This window comes from Benincasa hispida, chromosome 11 (assembly GCF_027475165.1).
Source record: "Benincasa hispida cultivar pf3 chromosome 11, pf3_genome.v1.1, whole genome shotgun sequence".
In the NCBI taxonomy this organism is placed as follows: Eukaryota; Viridiplantae; Streptophyta; class Magnoliopsida; order Cucurbitales; family Cucurbitaceae; genus Benincasa; species Benincasa hispida.
Window position 1 is genome coordinate 22,867,957 of NC_143488.1, and position 18,142 is coordinate 22,886,098.

The window sequence follows — 18,142 nt, forward strand, 5'->3', positions numbered from 1 at the left end:
GATCGGAAACTTCATGTTTGGGGCCACGAATTTATACAAGGGTCAAAAGTTTCGCAGCCTATTTGTATATCAACAAGAGGTACAAAATAGAATGGATACAAAGAGTGGTGGACCAGAATATCTCAACTAGGTTTGACAGCCTATCATATCAACAAAAGGTACAAAGAGTAAGGGGCCAGAGAGAAGCTCAATTACATGAGAGCAACAAAATTTAAAGAGATAATTGAGGGACTATAATCTTTAAACCATTTAGATCTATAGGACCAGCATCCAGCCAATCTGCAAATGTACTCCCAAGATGTTAAGAGAGTTTCAATAGTTTTATTTGAAGTTCCGATTGGTTCTCTCGTTCCAAATTGTCCATTGTAAACCTTTGTAGATTTATTCACCAAAATATATTAGAACATAAACAAAATTAGTAATTTATCCCAGTTATTTAAAATAAAACTAAATATTTTCATACAATCAATTTTCGTAAAATAATTTATGGGCACGTCAACATACATTTTAAATTTTTTAAGGATTAAGTATGAAAATTTTTCCATATTCCCTTCTTTTATTGTGCGACACGTTAACATACTTTTTAAAATAGAGTGATACCTACTCACTTTAATGTTAGGTTACTAGTATTTATGAAGGTAGATTTATATTAAAAAGGTTAATAAAAGCATCTACGATTATTATGAGAGAGATACTTTCCTATAATACTACATAAGGTTTATGTATATTTTGTACTCACAAAGTATGTGGTTACAACTCTTGTTGTTTTTTGTTTTTTGGTTCTTTGGTATTTTAGTTCCAACATGGTTCAATTATGCTAAATGTGGTTTTTATCATATCTTTTGCAATCTTCATGTGGGATTGAACGCTCCTCTAGCTCACTCATCTTGTCTGGACTCATCATTGAAGTCGACCTATGCAAGCATACTAGCACTAGTTTGGTGTTGAGTTGAATACACTCAGATGCTCAAGTTAGTATAAGAAGTATTTAATTTGGTTAACCACAAAGAGAATTACTTACTCATTAAAATTGTTTTTGTTGGGCTATTTATATACTCATCCTCTAACTCTAGGAATATGTACAATATTGGTGGTGTCAAAATAGTTGTGGCCCTCGAGGTTACAAAGTGCCAGCGATTAGCTTGGTTCAATAATTTCTCCTTAAGTGAAACTCTATGAACTCGACTTTTTGACTCAAAACTCAATGATTTGACTTTCTCTTTTAGGATGTATGCCTTCAAAGCCTCAACCCCTACCTTTCTATTTCAAAAAATGAAAACTGAAAGGGCTGACTAGATAAAATTTAAGTTTTCATTTGGATAAATAAACAAAAATCTTTTTAAAATTTAAAAGTAGCAAAATGGATAAATAAAATTAGAAAATAATGATTCACAATTGTCAAGACTACCCCCACATGGAATTCTAAAGGTGTGAGAATTTCAAAACTATTTGAAAACAATAAATACACTCTACCTAGACAACTATCACACATTAAACATGCATTCTCAGAAAGTTTTTATTAATATGCACGTGTACAAGAAATAAACGGTTTTCTTCAATATAGAACTGCTCATAAAAAGTAAAAACTATTGTAGTGGTAATATAAGAATGAAAAGAATTGAAATCTTCGAAATCAACGATTTCAGTGTTGCCCTAAGGAGGTTGGAAAGAATGGTCAATGTTTGCTAATTTATTATTTAAATACAGTGTATTTCCAGTGTTCAAGGCAACAGACGAGACATGGTCAACCATTACACATAAATCAATTTGGGGGAACTTTGATAAAACTGACATCAACCACAAAGTATCTTTATCTTCAATAATCCTAATAGTATTCAAATTGACAGAATCAATCGGGTACATTGTTAAACGATATATAGTTAACTCATAGGAGGGAAAAATTTTACCTTCGATATATTCCAAAAATTGTTGGAAAGATGAATTTGATGGAATATGCGTCTCAAAATTTCGAAAATCATGGTAGTGAGAATTCGCATCACATCAACCATCAAAGAGGAGTCTAGTCCATTGTAAAGCCATAGCAAAAATAGTAGCTTCTTAAAGAAACCACAACAAAACCTAAATTGATGAACCTTTGTGTGAGTAACAAAGTTATGGCCATTTTGTTATGAAGTGATATTTCTTTGTTCCAATTCGTTAAAATAATAGCAAAAACAATATATAAACTAATTTATTAAGAATATGAGAATGTACAAATAATTTATTAAAAATGTATGTATGAAATTATGGAAAGCAATTGAAAGATTTGAATAAAATTGAATATGTTTAAAGTAATGAAAAATCATTCAAAGATTTGAATAAAATATATATAAAAATAAAATTTAATAATATATGGATATTTATATAAATTTGGTAGAAAAATCTGCATATTAAACTAAGTGAGATTAATTTGAAAAGTGGTTAGACATAATCTAAAATAATAATAAAATATGGAGATCATGTGCAAAATTAGGAGGCAGTTGTTGTTAAGGAATATCAGCAATTACCCCATATACATAACTCAACCATGTTTTTTATTCTACAATTACTACTATATGTAGTTTCATCAATTTAAGGGACTCTGATAAAATTAACATCAACAACAAAATATCTTTGTCTTCAACAATATGGCAGAACCAACCCATTATATTGTCAAATGAAAATAGTTAACTCAGCGAAGTAAAAAATTTTAGCTTGTATATATTCCACAAATTATTGGAATGATGAATTTGATGGAATATGGACATCAAAATTTTGAAAATTATGGTAGTGAGAATTCTCATTCCATCAGCAATCAAAGAGGAGTCTAATATGTTGTAAAGTCATAGCAAAAACAATAACTTGTTAAAGAAACCACAACAAAACCTAAATCGGTGAACACTTTGTGTGAGTAACAAAAATTATTGTCATTCTTTTACGAAGTGATATTTCATTTTTCCAAATCGTTAAAATAGTAGAAAAAACAATAAATAAAACTAATTTATTACGAATATGAGAATGTACATGTAATTTATTAAGAATGTATGTATAAAATTATGAAAAACAATTCAAAAATTTGAATAAAATTGAATAAGTGTAAAGTAATGAAAAATCATTCAAATATATGAATAAAATAAAATTTAATAATAAAATATGGAGATTATGCATGACCAAAATTAGGAGGGCAGTTGTTCTCGAGGAATATCAGCAATTACTCTGTATACATAACTCGACCGTGTTTTTTATTCTGCAATTACCTAGTATTTGTAATTTCATCAATAACAACTACTACAAACCAGACAAGGACAAATAAAAAATTTAGGAATTTGTGGTCATGTGCATGTCACATGAGAAGCCATAAATTTTATTCCTAAGTGCTTTTGCCATTTTTCAGAATGAAACCGTAAATTTTGCCATATGGTCCAATTCCCAAACTAAAACCCTATACAGGTGAGCTTTGGACCTTATCTATGACAACCTTGATTGAGATTCGTATTGTTATAAGCCACTTGATCATTAATCAACCATTGGAAGGAAAGGTTTAACGAAGCAACATAAACATCTCATTCCAGAGTTGTCAATCCGGGTGAAGCCACATTTCTTTTCATTTTTTCCTAAGGTCATTCTAATATATTCTGGATGGGTCGAAGATTCCCTATAAGATGCCAACTTGTACATTTTGTTTTCCGAAAATTACATTGTTAGCCGTTGAAGTTTGATCTAAGCTATATTTGGATCATAGACATTCTGAATTCTATATTTTATGCTATTGACAACTTTTAGTTCTTCGGTTAACTTTATGTTACATAGGGATAATGAAACAATTTTTTTATTATTATGTCTAAGTTGATGGGGGCTAAAATATAATAATTTATTAATTAACTAATTAACATAATTAATATAATTAACTAATTAATTCTAAACGATTAATTAAACGCTAATTAACAATAAAACATATAGGAAACTAAAATATACTAATTAACCTATAATTATCCTCATTTGGCATCTACAATCGTTTTGCTCCTTTCGACCTAAGTTTCTCATTAGGGCTTCAATGAAACCCACAATGCATAATAACGAGTCCGAATTAAGCTAAGTAGATAACATTCTCTTTAACCAATCTTCAATTACAATTTCTTTACATAAAAGGAGAGAACTCTCTTTTTCACTCAAGTGAAACTCAAATTTTTAATGAAGTTATTAAATATTAAAACAAAATGTACATAATCCCACTCATTTTTTTGATATTTTAAATAGGCATAAAAAATTGGCAAAAAGAAAGATAACTATGCATCACAAAAGTGTGACACTACATTAAACATTTACTATTGAAATAATAATCTATATTTCAGCATTAGTAGTGGTCTCTAACTTAAATTTTAGAATTCATTTTCCCTTTGAACCTAGTTCAAAAGATCTCTTACCACAAGGTGAATATCCTTATATATGGCTTACGATACTTATAAAGGTTTCATCCTTGTCCCCCTCAATGTGTTATTGACCCTTTCTTTAGTGAAGGCCTCTTTAATGGATCTGCAAGATTATCATAAGATTTAGTGTAATTAATATTGATGATCTCGTTACTCAAACAAAATCTCACAGTATTGTATTTTCTTCTTATAAGTCTTCATTTTTTTTTACTCTACCAATCGTGGTAATGCTATCACAATTTATCAAGATAAGAGGTATTGGTTTCTCACATATTTGAATTTCATATAATAAATCCCTTAGCCTTGTTTCCCTACCAGATTAAGGCAAAGCAATAACATCTACTTCCATAGTAGAGTTGACAATAATCGTTCGTTTTTTAAGTTTCCAAAAAATAGCAGTATCTCCCAAGATAAAAATATACCCTATAGTAGATTGAGAATCACTTAACGATGTGTTCCACTCAACATAAAAAAATACCTTCGATAAGAACATGATTTTTTTATGAAGCAAGCCTTAATCTTTTTATTCCCAATAAGTATTTCATGACACGATCAATGACATGTCAATGCTCTTTACCTGGATTACTTATAAACCTATTAAAGAACTCATACTATATATGCAATGTTAGATCTTGTACAATCAACTGCATATCATATTTACTAGCATGCTTCTTTTGATCAATGGAAAATAAGTGAACACCTGAATCAAATAGAGTAACACATGTTTACAATCGAAGTAATTGTATTTTTTGAGTATTTTCACAATAAAATGTGATTTTTCAAGAAGAAAACCGTCTGGATTTTTCGTTATTTTCATATCCATAATAAAATTAGCCTCACCAACATTTTTCATATCAAAGTGATTTCTCAACAAAAATTTTGTTGCATTTATAACAAATATATTTAAGCTAAAAATAATCCAATCATGAACATTTAGGCCAATAATAATATGAGAATATTCCCATTGTTTATGATAGATGCGTTTATCACATTCATTTGGTTTGTAGCTATTATTTAGCATGCAAGAATCAAATTTTTCATCTCACTGTTTTGGAGCTTGTTTTAAATTTTATAGAGATTTAGTAAGTTTACACACTTTGTTATCTTGCTCAGCCTGTAAAAAACCTTTATGCTAGTCCATATAAATTTTCTTGTTCTAAATCACCATTTAGAACCATTGTTTATACATCCATTAGATGAGCATTTATATAAAAAATTACAGCAATTGTTATTAACACTACAAGAAATAATGGTTATGATAGTTAACGAAAAAAGCTATAAAATACCTTTTATAGCCTTTTTCAAAGGTCCTGATAGCCCGAGTTTTTAAAGTCTGGGACTTTTTGTAGTCTTTTTATAGAGCTATAATGGATGCTAAAGTAGAGTATGAAGATATAGCATTTATACATGGCTATGAAAACATTCGATAACGTTAGTTATAAAGTTATCTTTAGCATATAATAGCTTGCTCTTAATGTTATCTTTAATGTATAATAGCCTTTTCTTATTACTTTCTTTGACATATGATAACCTTTTTTTAAGGCTATTATATCATATATTTAATTTGCAAAGGAAGGCTATTATATCATATATATAGCTTAATCTTATGTTATACCAAACAACATTGAACTTATGCCCATTTACATTACAAGCATTTGTGTTTAGCTTAATAGACACATGAAATACTTCATAATATATGCATTAAATACATGACTTCCTTTCGTTATTGAAATTTAGTAATCAATTTACATTGGAAACTAAAAAAAATATCCAATAATATAAGAAATACATCAAATGTAATTTGCAACTATACAACCGTCATAAAATACAAAATTCATCAAGTGTCGAGGATTATAACCTCATGAATTGAGCTTCCATCTTTGATATTTTCGCAATTAAAGGTATCATTTCATCTACCCACATAAAATAAAATGAATTAACATCGATTTGACTCCCAAAACCAACATAGATAATATGCTTTAAATGGAGAATATGGTGTCACCAAACTATAGAAAACAAAATCATTCAGTTTCTATAAACAACTTGCCTTATTCATTCCCCCTCTAAAGAAACAAGATTATAAATTGATGAGATAAGATGACATGGTTGTATTTTTTAATCCTGATAAATGGAACTCATATGTTTATCCTAACTCTCCTTTTGTATATGATTATCAGTATCATTTGTAGAGATTAAATAAAAGATATCAATATGGAAGATTTCTTATAACAAAATTCAGATCTCAATAATTTTGAAGAGAACATTATCAAGCAATTTTTAGAAGCATGTGAGCAATGAAAAATTGGCTCAGAAGTGTACCTTAAAATTGCTCTAGTCTTCACATGCAATATGCATCCTCTAGTCTTCACATTCAAATTCACCTCAAACTCATTTATCAAATGTCATTGTTAACACAAGAAACTAAGAATAATGAAGACAAATTGATATAATGAAAAGTAATCAAGGAGATCATATAGATAACTTATTTTGACAAGTACAACAAGGCAAATTGTTCAAGAAAAAAGAGTTACAAAAAACTAAGAATCAAGGCAAATTCATATATAACCAAGTATTACTAAATACTACGTTTACTCTTTATGTTTTCTTTGTCACCTATGTGCATATAGCTCCCCACGCATGAGCGCAGAAGTTAGGTCCGTTGATCCTCTGACCATTCCATATGAGGTTCCTCCCACAGGCTCAGGAACTAGACCTCTCGGTCCCCTGACCATCCCGTGAGGTTTTACTTACGGGCTTAGGCACTAGGTCTATTGACCCCCTGACCATCCCGATCACATAATCTCATTCTCATGCTAGACACTCATTCATAACATAAGGATATACAATTTACTCTAAAAGATATGCTTTAAGATTTAAAGAAAAGTACCACTCACCTTGGTCGTTTAGGAACCTTTCTCTCTAGAAGTTCTATGATCTTCTCGGGCTTCTCTTGAACCATAAATTCCAAATTCAATCTTAAAGCTCAGACTACTTATAGTTCTAGGCTTTATCTCGAGTTACTTCCTTCTACAAATATGCTATAAAATGTCTCAAGAAGCTTACCTCAAAATATTAGCTCATATATCCTCTAGTTTGGCCGGAAATATCAAAATATCAAGACTTGCCTAACTTACCCGATAGCTGAACCTTTCTATCTTTTCCTCAATCTCCAGCCCGATTACTTGGAGCTTCTCCTCCGTCCTACCCTGAAAACTAGACTCTCATAACTTTTAGGTGGCTTTGGAATCACTCCAAACGCACGAGTATTCTAGGAGAACTCCTCATCCCAAGTTGATGCTACTTCTTGTTATTTCTGCTCGACAACATCTCCCCCCTTGGAACCTCTTGACCAACGCATGGTCTTGCTACTAACACATAGTCTTGCTACTAACACATAGTCTCCTCCCAATGAACTATTCTTTATGTCCCTTGAAAAGAATTTGAGTTCTCATCTGAAGTCCTTGGCCCTATTTATAGGTGTCCAAGATTGCTTTAAAGCCGACACCTCCTACTTAGTTGCATGTCCAAGTGTTTTCCTTAGCATCTGCCAACTTCCAGCCTTCTCCACCTTCTGCTTGAGGTGTCTTAATCTCACACCATCAACGCAACCCTTGCATCAATGTAATCTTAAGTGTTTTCCTCCTCCATAGCCAACACTTGAGGCTTAACTTTGCATGTCTACTCGTGCATCCACCTTATTTCCTTAAGGCCTAAGACTCCCTTATAGCAAGCCACATGTCTGGATGACGTCATTCATATGTGTTCATCCTTCATATGGGTTCAACTAGGATGATGACCAAAACCTCTGTCAATGCATACTACTAGCCTCAGATATCCAACGTATAGCATATTACCAACGCATAGCATATCACCAACGCATAACAACCCTTGGGTCAACTTGGTTCTCAATTCAACACCACAATGCATAGCTCACCATCTCCTAGGTTCTTATAACCAACGCAACCCTCCTCATTTACCTTGCCACCGCAAGCCTTAACAACGCAAGGGCAAATCACTATACGTCCACCTTAGCTCGTTACATCGCATGGCTTATACCTTATCAAGGCCGCCATATCCAACGTATCCATCGTGCATGCCATCACATACTACCAATGCATTCCCTCGGTCGCATACGCACACACCATCAGCCGCATACCGTAGGCCACTCCATCACACGCCCTCGGTCGCACACTCTCGCGTAGCAAAGCCGCCACAGACCATCAATGCATAGTACTGCGCACATGTCATCAATGCATAGCTCAATCGCATGACATCAACGCATAGCACGCTGCATGTCATCAACGCATAGCTTCATCGCATACTCTCGAAACCATCGGCCACATACTCTCGCGTCCAACGCATCCATCGCGTCTGCTTCCATCACTGCATGCCATCCATCGATGCATGCCTTGCACCGCGTCATCACATGCCCTCACATCACCGCATGCCCTTTCACCGCATGCCCTTGCACCAACGCATCTCCTTCGGCTGCATGCCTTCGGTCGCATAGATGCATACCATCATGTCCAACACATCCATCGCAACTGTCGCACCTCATGCATTGATCTAACCTCCAAAAGCAGTGGCTGCCGCATGCGTTATTCTTAGCCCTACTTCAATCTCTCTCCATGCCCAAGTAACATCTCAAAACTTTATGGCCAACGTATGGCACCACATTAACGCATTATCCAACACCCTGAAGGAGAGTTGAAAAATGTCGCAATCGCAATTGATAAATTCATCTTGTCGGCAGATTTCCTCATTTTGGATTATAAAGCGGATGAAGATGCGCCCATCATATTAGGACGGCCATTCCTTTCAACCGGTCGCGCTCAAATTGATGTGCGAAAAGGGGAAATTGTAATGAGGATTCAAGGGGAAAAGCTCCGGATTGAGGCAGTAAAGACCTTAGAAGTCAAAGAAAAGAGAGAAAAGCCACCATGGATATGAGCAAACCAGTCGGAAATAAGTGGTCCCTGTGTTATCAAATTATCGCAACTTATCAAGGACGCAAGTTTTGGGAAACATAAATGCTTCAACTCTTCTCCATCGCTCAGAATTTGTACTATCTTTAGCTTATGCTTGAAGACAAGCATTGTTTAAATTTGAGGGTGTGATAACGGGCAGAAATGCACGTTATCATAGTGCTAAGATATTAAAAAATGTTGGATTGTATTGATTAAATATGTTAAATTGCTCCATTAAGCATAAATTCTATAATATTGCGGTCGCATGCATTCAGCGTATTAGAACTATAGATTTTTGTATTTTTTGTGCAGAATATGCGTTAACGCAATGCAAAACTGCGATCATAAGAAAACATCGGTCGAGCGCAACTTCACCGCAAGACTTTGCGTTGATCGTGCTCGCAAATATTCGTCCGAGAAGGATCGCCACAACTTGGTCAACGTAACATTGTGGACGCATCTGGGTGAAAGTCCAATTAAGAGTGATGGGACAGAAAGCTGATGATAGTCGGATCCAAATTAAGTTGATAGCCGATAACGGTCACAAAGTACGTCAAGAATTAAAGTTGTCCCATCTGTACAACTAGGAGAGAGAAGCCGCCTTTTCCATTGATGCCCTATAAATACAAAGTGCATCCTTCAGTTGATCGGTTAACGAGTTGATCGCCTTACATTCAGTGCTTTTGTTCATAGTTTTCTTTCCATTTTTAAGGTGGAGCAAGAGAAAAGCGGTGATGTCGGATATCACCCAGAGAAACTCGAGAGAAGCTTAGGGCGTAAGGGCAGAGAGTGGGCCGACTTTCGCGAGAGCGAGAATATCTTTAGAGCACGAGTAGAAACAGTGTAAACGCCTGGCAGCAAGAAATTGCTACCAGGCTCTTTACTTTACTTGCATTGATATTTGTACTCCATCTTCATATTTATTCAATGGAAGTTCTATTTCTACATCTGCTCACTCTCTTAATACGCATGAGTAGTTAAACTAGTTGAATGGGTTGAGAAGAACTAGGCTAACATGACCTAGGAAGTTCATTGCTTGCGATTGTCTTGATTTATGCTGTGCAAAATACCCTTTAGAGATACTCAAGAGAGAGTCTAAAGAAAGAACCTAATGTCTCGAGAGAGCTAGGTTAGAATCTGGACTCGAAAGAGCAAGATTAGGCTTGCATAAAAAAGAGATAGGGACTTAGAGATAAGCTCTGTTTGTCAACTTGCATCGCATGCATCCTAGGAATAGCAATGATATTATGTGGTAGCATATTTGTGTGGATGTCATCTTGTCATCGCATAAATAGGAATAGTGGTCTATGTGTAAACCCTGTAGACTTATCGCATATTTATCGCATGTGTTCTAGCCTTAGAAGCCATGGTATTTGCGCCAAGAGGTGGTTTACTGTTGTATGCAAGTTGCATGATCGAAAGTATGAATGCATTCTAGGGAGTATTAACCGAAACCTTTCTCAACCATTTACCAACTCTTTTCAAACGCTACCGCATTTTATTTATTTTTAATCAACGCAATCAACAACCCAAACACCTTCTTTATTTTACCCGTTACCATAAACTTTTCATAAGAAAATTATCGATGCAATCTATTTTCACAAGTTCCTGTGATCGACCCTGGACTTACAAGGAAACTAAGGGGAATTTACACTTGAATTCTACTGGGAAACTTGAGTGCACAACGTAGTCCATCGACGATAATCATCCATATTTTCATTCAATAAAATAACACATAAATACTCATTCATAACATAAGCATAAACAATTTACTCTAAAAGATATGCTTTACGACTTAAAGGAAAGTACCACTCACCTTGGTCATTTAGGAACCTCTCTCTAGAAGTTCCATGATCTTCTCGGGCTTCTCTTGAACCCTAAATTCCAAATTCAATCTTAAAGCTCAGACTACTAATAGTTTTAGGTTTTATCTCGAGTTACTTCCTTCTACAAATATGCTATAAAATATCTCAGGAAGCTTACCTCAAAAGCTTAGCTCATAATTTCTCATGGTTTGGCCGGACACATCAAAAAATCAAGACTGGCCCAGCTTACCCGGCAACTGAACCCTTCTGTGTTTTCCTCAATCTCCAGCCCGATTCCTTGGAGCTTCTCCTCCGACAGCCCTACCCTAAAAACTAGACTCTCATAAATTTCAAGTGGCTTTTAAATCACTCTAAACGAACGCGTATTATGGGAGAATTTCTCGTCCCAAGTTGATGCTACTTCCTGTAGTTTCTGCCCGACAGCATCTCCCCTTTTGGAACCTCTTGACCAACACATGGTCTTGTTAAAAATGCATAGTCTCCTCCCAATACAATCTTCTTTATGTCCTTTGAAGAGAATTTGAGTTCTCATCTAAAGTCCTTGGCCCTATTTATAGGAATCTAAGATTACTCTACGGCTGACACCTCCTACTTGACTACATGTCCAAGTGTTTTCCTTAGCATTTGCCAACTTCCAGCCTTCTCCACCTCCTGCTTGAGGTGTCTTCATCTTACACCATCAATGCAACCCTTGCATCAACGCAATCTTAAGTATCTTCCTCCTCCATAACCAACGCTTGAGGCTTAACTTTGCATGCTACTCGTGCATCCACCTCATTTCCTTAAGGCCTAAGACTCCCTCCTAGCAAGCCACATGTCAAGATGACGTCCTTCATTTGTGTTCAACTAGGATGATGACCAACACCCCTTTCAACGCATACTACTAGCCTCGGATATCCAACACATAGCATATTACTAACACATAGTATATCACCAACGCATAGTAACCCTTGGGTCAACTTGGTTCTCAACTCAACACAACAAGTTATAGCTCACCATCACCTAGGTTCTTGCTAATGCATCTCTTATAATCAACGCAACCTTCCTCATTTACCTTGTTACCGCAAGCCTTAACAACGCAAGTGCAAATCACTATACGTCCACCTTAGCTCGTTACATCGCATAGCTTATACCTTATCAAGGTTGCCACATCCAACGTATCCATCGTGTATGCCATCGCATACTACCAACGCATTCCCTCGGCCGCATACGCGCACACCATCGGCCGCATACCTTCGGTCGCATACAATAGGCCACTCCATCGCACGCCCTCAGTCGCACACTCTTGCGTAGCAAAGCCGCCATGATGAATATTAATTTATGTTGTTCCTAAATTTGTGACATATAATTGTGATTCAACCAAACTGGCAAAAAGGTAGATTAGCTTGTTATATTGTTTTAATCACCTTAAGAAGAACCATGATGAATATTAATTTAGGTTGTTCCTAATTGATATTCACCTTAGCATAATCCCTATCCGTAATGCAGTTAGTCTTAATTAATTATGATGCCTTTCATCTAATTTAATCGGCTAATTTTATTAACTCGACTCTCTCCCGCCTTTTCTAGGAAAGTTGGCTAAGCTTAGACAATATAAGAATTAATTTGATAATCTATGATCAAAAAGACTTTCAACCCCCTCCCCCCCTCGACCCACTGCTACCACTACTACATATTTAGTGGAAACGGTTTAAATTATTTGGTCTGAATTTAGACGAAGAAATCCATCCAACCAGATTGATGTCATTCCCGGGGAATTAAGTAGTTTGTCTATTGAAAGGTTTTCAATTATTCATTCGTTCTTGAAAATTTTCTCTCTTTATATGACCCGCTTTTCCCAATGATCTAGTTTATTATATTTTGCAGATTTAGGATGGAAGGAGAGGAGACGAATGTAACACCCGAATCTTCACAGAATTCTTTAGGCAAAGATACAAATTCGAAATTCAAGCCTTGAGAGGAAAAGATACTCAAGTGCCTATGCCTTAGAAGAAATAGAAGTACTTAAGAAAAATTTCTAAATATTGGAGGCACAATAGTATGAGGTAGGATTTTGGATAAGTATGTAAACTATGCTACGAATTAATAGCATAGTACAAAATATAGCTATAATGTGAACTTAGAAGAACTCCAAATTGGTTTAGGAAAGTGAAAAATTGACTAAGTACTAAGGATATGAGGAGTAAAGACTTACCCTTGGATAAGATGTTTCAATTGGAACATATTCTGGAGAAAAAGAAAGACTTGGATGCATATATGGATATAATTGTACATGATGGGCACATTCCAAGGGGACTTCGGACACATATGAAGTGTTTTTGTGAGATGTTTGGGATCAAGTGAAAACCATAGGAAAGAAGTGGTTGTGTTGGAAGATCATGCGTGAAACTATGCACCACCAAGGTAGGAAATTAAGGTTAGACGCATAAGGGAAGATTGGTAGGTGCATAGGGGATCCAAGGGAGAGAAGTTGGCTAAGTGTTGGGCAACATAAGATACCATAAGAGGAGGAAACCCTCAAGAGGGAAGTGTTGGACGCATAAATGGAAGCTTGGACGCTGATAGCATCGAAAATGTGCTATTTTCCTCTTCTTAATTTTAGGTCATTACTATGTTTAATGTGTTTACTTGATGATTTTGTAGTTATTGAGCATCTTGGAGGTAGAATCCATCATTACGAGCTATTCGAGGTTAATTTGGAGCAATTAAGATCTAATTTGAGCAACTCGACTTCAAACGGACGTAAACGAAAGAAAACACCCATGGGCGGAGCGTTGCGCAATGTCGTAAGGCAGTAGCTATCTATTTTGGGCAAAACAGGGCAGCGTTGCAATGTTACAAGTAGCGTTGCAACACTACGAACATCATGATGGACGTGCACACAAGGCTAGGCAGCATTGCGATGCTACGACCAACTTCTATATATATATATATATCTGTCTTCACTTTAGGTCAGAATAATTCGCCCACCTTCGACCTCCAACCGATTTTCCCCTCTCTTCTCTCTTCCACTTTGTGTTTTGGGTGTTTCTTTAGTAATTTATCGAGTAGATGTCATATTGTAGCTGCTCATCCTCCATGGGAAGGTAAGATTTTGGTTTCTTAGCCTACAGATTTGGAGGAAGTCAATGCAATTTTGTGAGATTTTGATTTATTGATGTATACAGACTCGTCTATGTGTTTTAATCTAAACTTACATTTATGACTTGCATGATTTTAATTTTTGATTGATGCCCAATGATTTTATTGTATAGTCTAATGCTTTGTGATTAACTTGTAATATGTGACATATAATTATAAGTTAATCCCAATTGAAGTAATAGGTTAGTTAGGTAAAAAACACTGCTCCTATCAATGTAGAGAAAAACCATATTGATTGTCTAATTAGATGTTTGAAGTTAAACACTCATCTTAGCATAATCCCTAAAAGGCCAGGTGAGATATGTTTATTTTGTTTTCTTTTTTTCTAGTTTTTACATTTTCTTTCTTCTATTATTTTTTCTATATTTCTCTCTTTCTTTTATTTTCTTTCTTTCTTTTATTATTTATTTTGTTTATATTTTTCATATTTAGATTTTCAAATTTCAAATTTTTAATACGTAGATTTAACTATTTTTTTTAATTTTGAATTTTTTTTGTAAGATGCATGTTTATATATTATTCTAATTTTATTTTTTATTTTTAGTACATTCGAAATTGGTTAGATTTTTATAATATATAAATTTTGTTTACTTGGATATTATTTTTCAAACACAACACGTCGACATTTACATGATAATATAATTGAGATGGATTTGAGTCTACATTATTTAAGACAAATGATTTGAGTGATAAATAATATTGCGAATCAAATTTTAGTAATATGTATATGAATGATAGAAGCAATTATATTATCTTTATTAATTTTCAATCGGGACTAATTTGTGTTTGATAATGGAAATGTTAAATAATTTTGTTTCTATATTTGAATGCATACTATATATTTTTATTTTACATAATTAAATTATATTTAAATATGAAAAGGAAGAAAGTTTAAACTATGAAAAAGGAGAAAACATAAGGAAAAAAAATATAAGAAACAAGAAATAACAAATGATTATCTAACAAGTTTTTGTTTCTGTCTTTTTCTTTTTTTTCCTCAAGAAACAAGAATCATAAATAGTTATTAAAGATATTTTTATTTCTAATTTTTTTAAAAAATAGAAAATTAAAAACAGTAAACAAGAACGAAAAATGGGAAATGGGAAACGAAAACGTTATCAAGTGGTCCTACATTTTTCTTCTTCCCTCCTTTTTCTATTTATTAGTACTTATATTGGTTCTCTTAACAAGATTCCATTAATGTAGTTAGTTTGTTAGTATATTTTGTGTACTATAGTTAGTATGTTGGCTGTAGTTAGTTTAACAACCTCAATCCGACGAGAATCAAATTCAACGAGATAAACTACTATTTGTGTTACGAGCATCAAGTTCAACAAGAAGATTCTCAAACCCTTGCTTTCTGGTTTGGTTAGCACCCCTATCACATAAAGCTTCGCTCTATCATGATACAGATAGACACAAATAGTAGTCTATCATAGTCTATCGCATATAAACTGTGAAATTTTGCTATATCTGAAAATATTTTCATTCATCTTCTTATATTTGAAAACAATCCAAAAAATTTCAATAAATAATCCACACAAGAATAATTTGTAGTATAGTTAACTTTTTGAAATAGAAACCTAAAAAACAATAACTTTGAGTTCCACAAGACAGAGGGTAAAGAAAGTAACCTGTTGATTGCTAAAGTGAAAACTTGGAGTTCTGCAAATAATGTTCCATAAGCATCATAAATATCATCTATAATTGTGGTCATGACGATCACTTTAGTCGATATTTTCCTTTCCACATTGAAATGAGATTCGAAATATACACCCAATACCCAAAAGTAATCCTCCACAATTCTATCTCTCGCAAATGGAAAGTTCGTTAGGTCCTTCAATTCATTCCACCACCTATAGTAATTTATTATTTGCATTCATTTTATTTCAAATTTGCCCATGTTGTCAACAAAGATCAACGCTAAATGTAGAAATAATTTGCATTAAGATGTTATTCATGTGGAGAGATAAGAGTGGATCAAATTCGAGTAGATAGCCAAAATGGTCTAAAATATACGGATAAGGCTGGGTACCTTATTTTGGAAACGATATTGGATGTGACTCACTTTGTATTCAGTACAAACGATGTAATCCTAAATCGTTCATGTGGAGACATGCGAGTGAGGCATGCTATACAAAGAGTTTGTATAAGACCAGACCAAGAAATAAGTGACTCTTACTTTATAATGTTGTTTACTGTTTAAGACGGACTATTTCATAGCAATGACCTAAGTAATTTGAATTTAATTCTAAGCTAACTATGAACTCTTATTTTTTTTTGGGAATATCCTTAGATTTGCATAGGTAAGGGTGGACCCTATAGCACTGGCTCATAAGCCTCTCATTTCAGATGTAAGACCAGGTAAATAGTCGGGACATAGGGTGAAAGACGAAATTCTCTCCTACCTGATTTTTGGATAGTAAAGAGGTGGTTTAAAATTAATTATTAATTATTAATTCTTGAATTAATATTATTATTTTTACAATTTATCTTTTTGAAATTTTATTTCAAAATAAAAATCTAAATTTAAATTTATTATTAAATAGTTCTATTGAAAATTGGAAAATACCCTAAGTGGGATTTTACCAACTTTAAACGCTCATTTTACCATTCAAATTAAGTGGGATTTGTGTCAAATTCCTAGAAAATGAAATTGCATGTTCAAGAAGAATAAAACAGAAAAAAAAAAAAAAAAACATCTGCTAAGAAAGTGATGCAATTGAAGGTTGGAAGAGAAGATGTTCTCTCTAGACCATGGACACAAAATCTGGAAAATTTCTCCAAAATCCTTTCACGATTCAACCTCATTTTGGGTTCCACCATTCTATCTAAGTTCCTAGAGAATGGTAGGGAAGATAAAGTGGTGGTTACAAGGTTTTGGTGTGAAGATTTAAGCTGGATTTCAGTAATTGAGAAGTTCAACAAAGGTATAATTTATGAAACCCTATTTCATTCATATGAACATGCTTGCTAGATTGTAAAAAATTGATGAAATTAGAGTGCTTAAGAACCTAATTGCTTCAGCATCATGCATGTTAACTCCAACATAATCATCATACGATCAACATTTATTATTAGATACAAGTAATAAAAAATATTAATAATAGATTAATAATACCTTTTAGTTAAATCATATATGAACATAGTTCCAGTTAAGTAGCTATTTGAGTTTTAGTTTTTCGTTTTTGAAATAGAAGCATATTATACCTATTCTCATCTACAGATAATACCGATAAAGTTAGTTAGAATTATCTTGCTTGATACGAAAATGGAAGCATATTATAATGGTAGGAGTACCTACAGATTTCACATAGCTACTTTTGGTGATGTTTTTGTAATATATTGAAGTCTAGTTTTGAGAATGTAAGGAAAGTGTCATTATGGGAAGGATCTTGTTGGTATATTCCCAAATACTCTCTTGCCTTGATTCTTGTAACACCTTTTCTAATGGGCAATTTCAAGGCATTGCCAACTTCAGATGCAAAATGAGGATTATTTGAGTATTCAATATATGTTTTAAGATGTATGGTAGTAAATTCAGGAGTTTCCTCAAGCACAGCTTATTCATGTCCCCTCATATGTGATGCTTCATATAAGCTGACAATTCCTCCTTCATCATTACCCAATGATTCTTTTAATTTTCCACCGTTGTCCATGAATTTTGAGAATATATCTGTTTCAATTTAGACTTGAAAAAATTAATAACTAGTTCTTAAACAAATTATAATTATAACTAAAATTTCTGATGTCTAAACTCTTTATTCATAACTTTGAATTTGTCATAAGACTCTCTTTG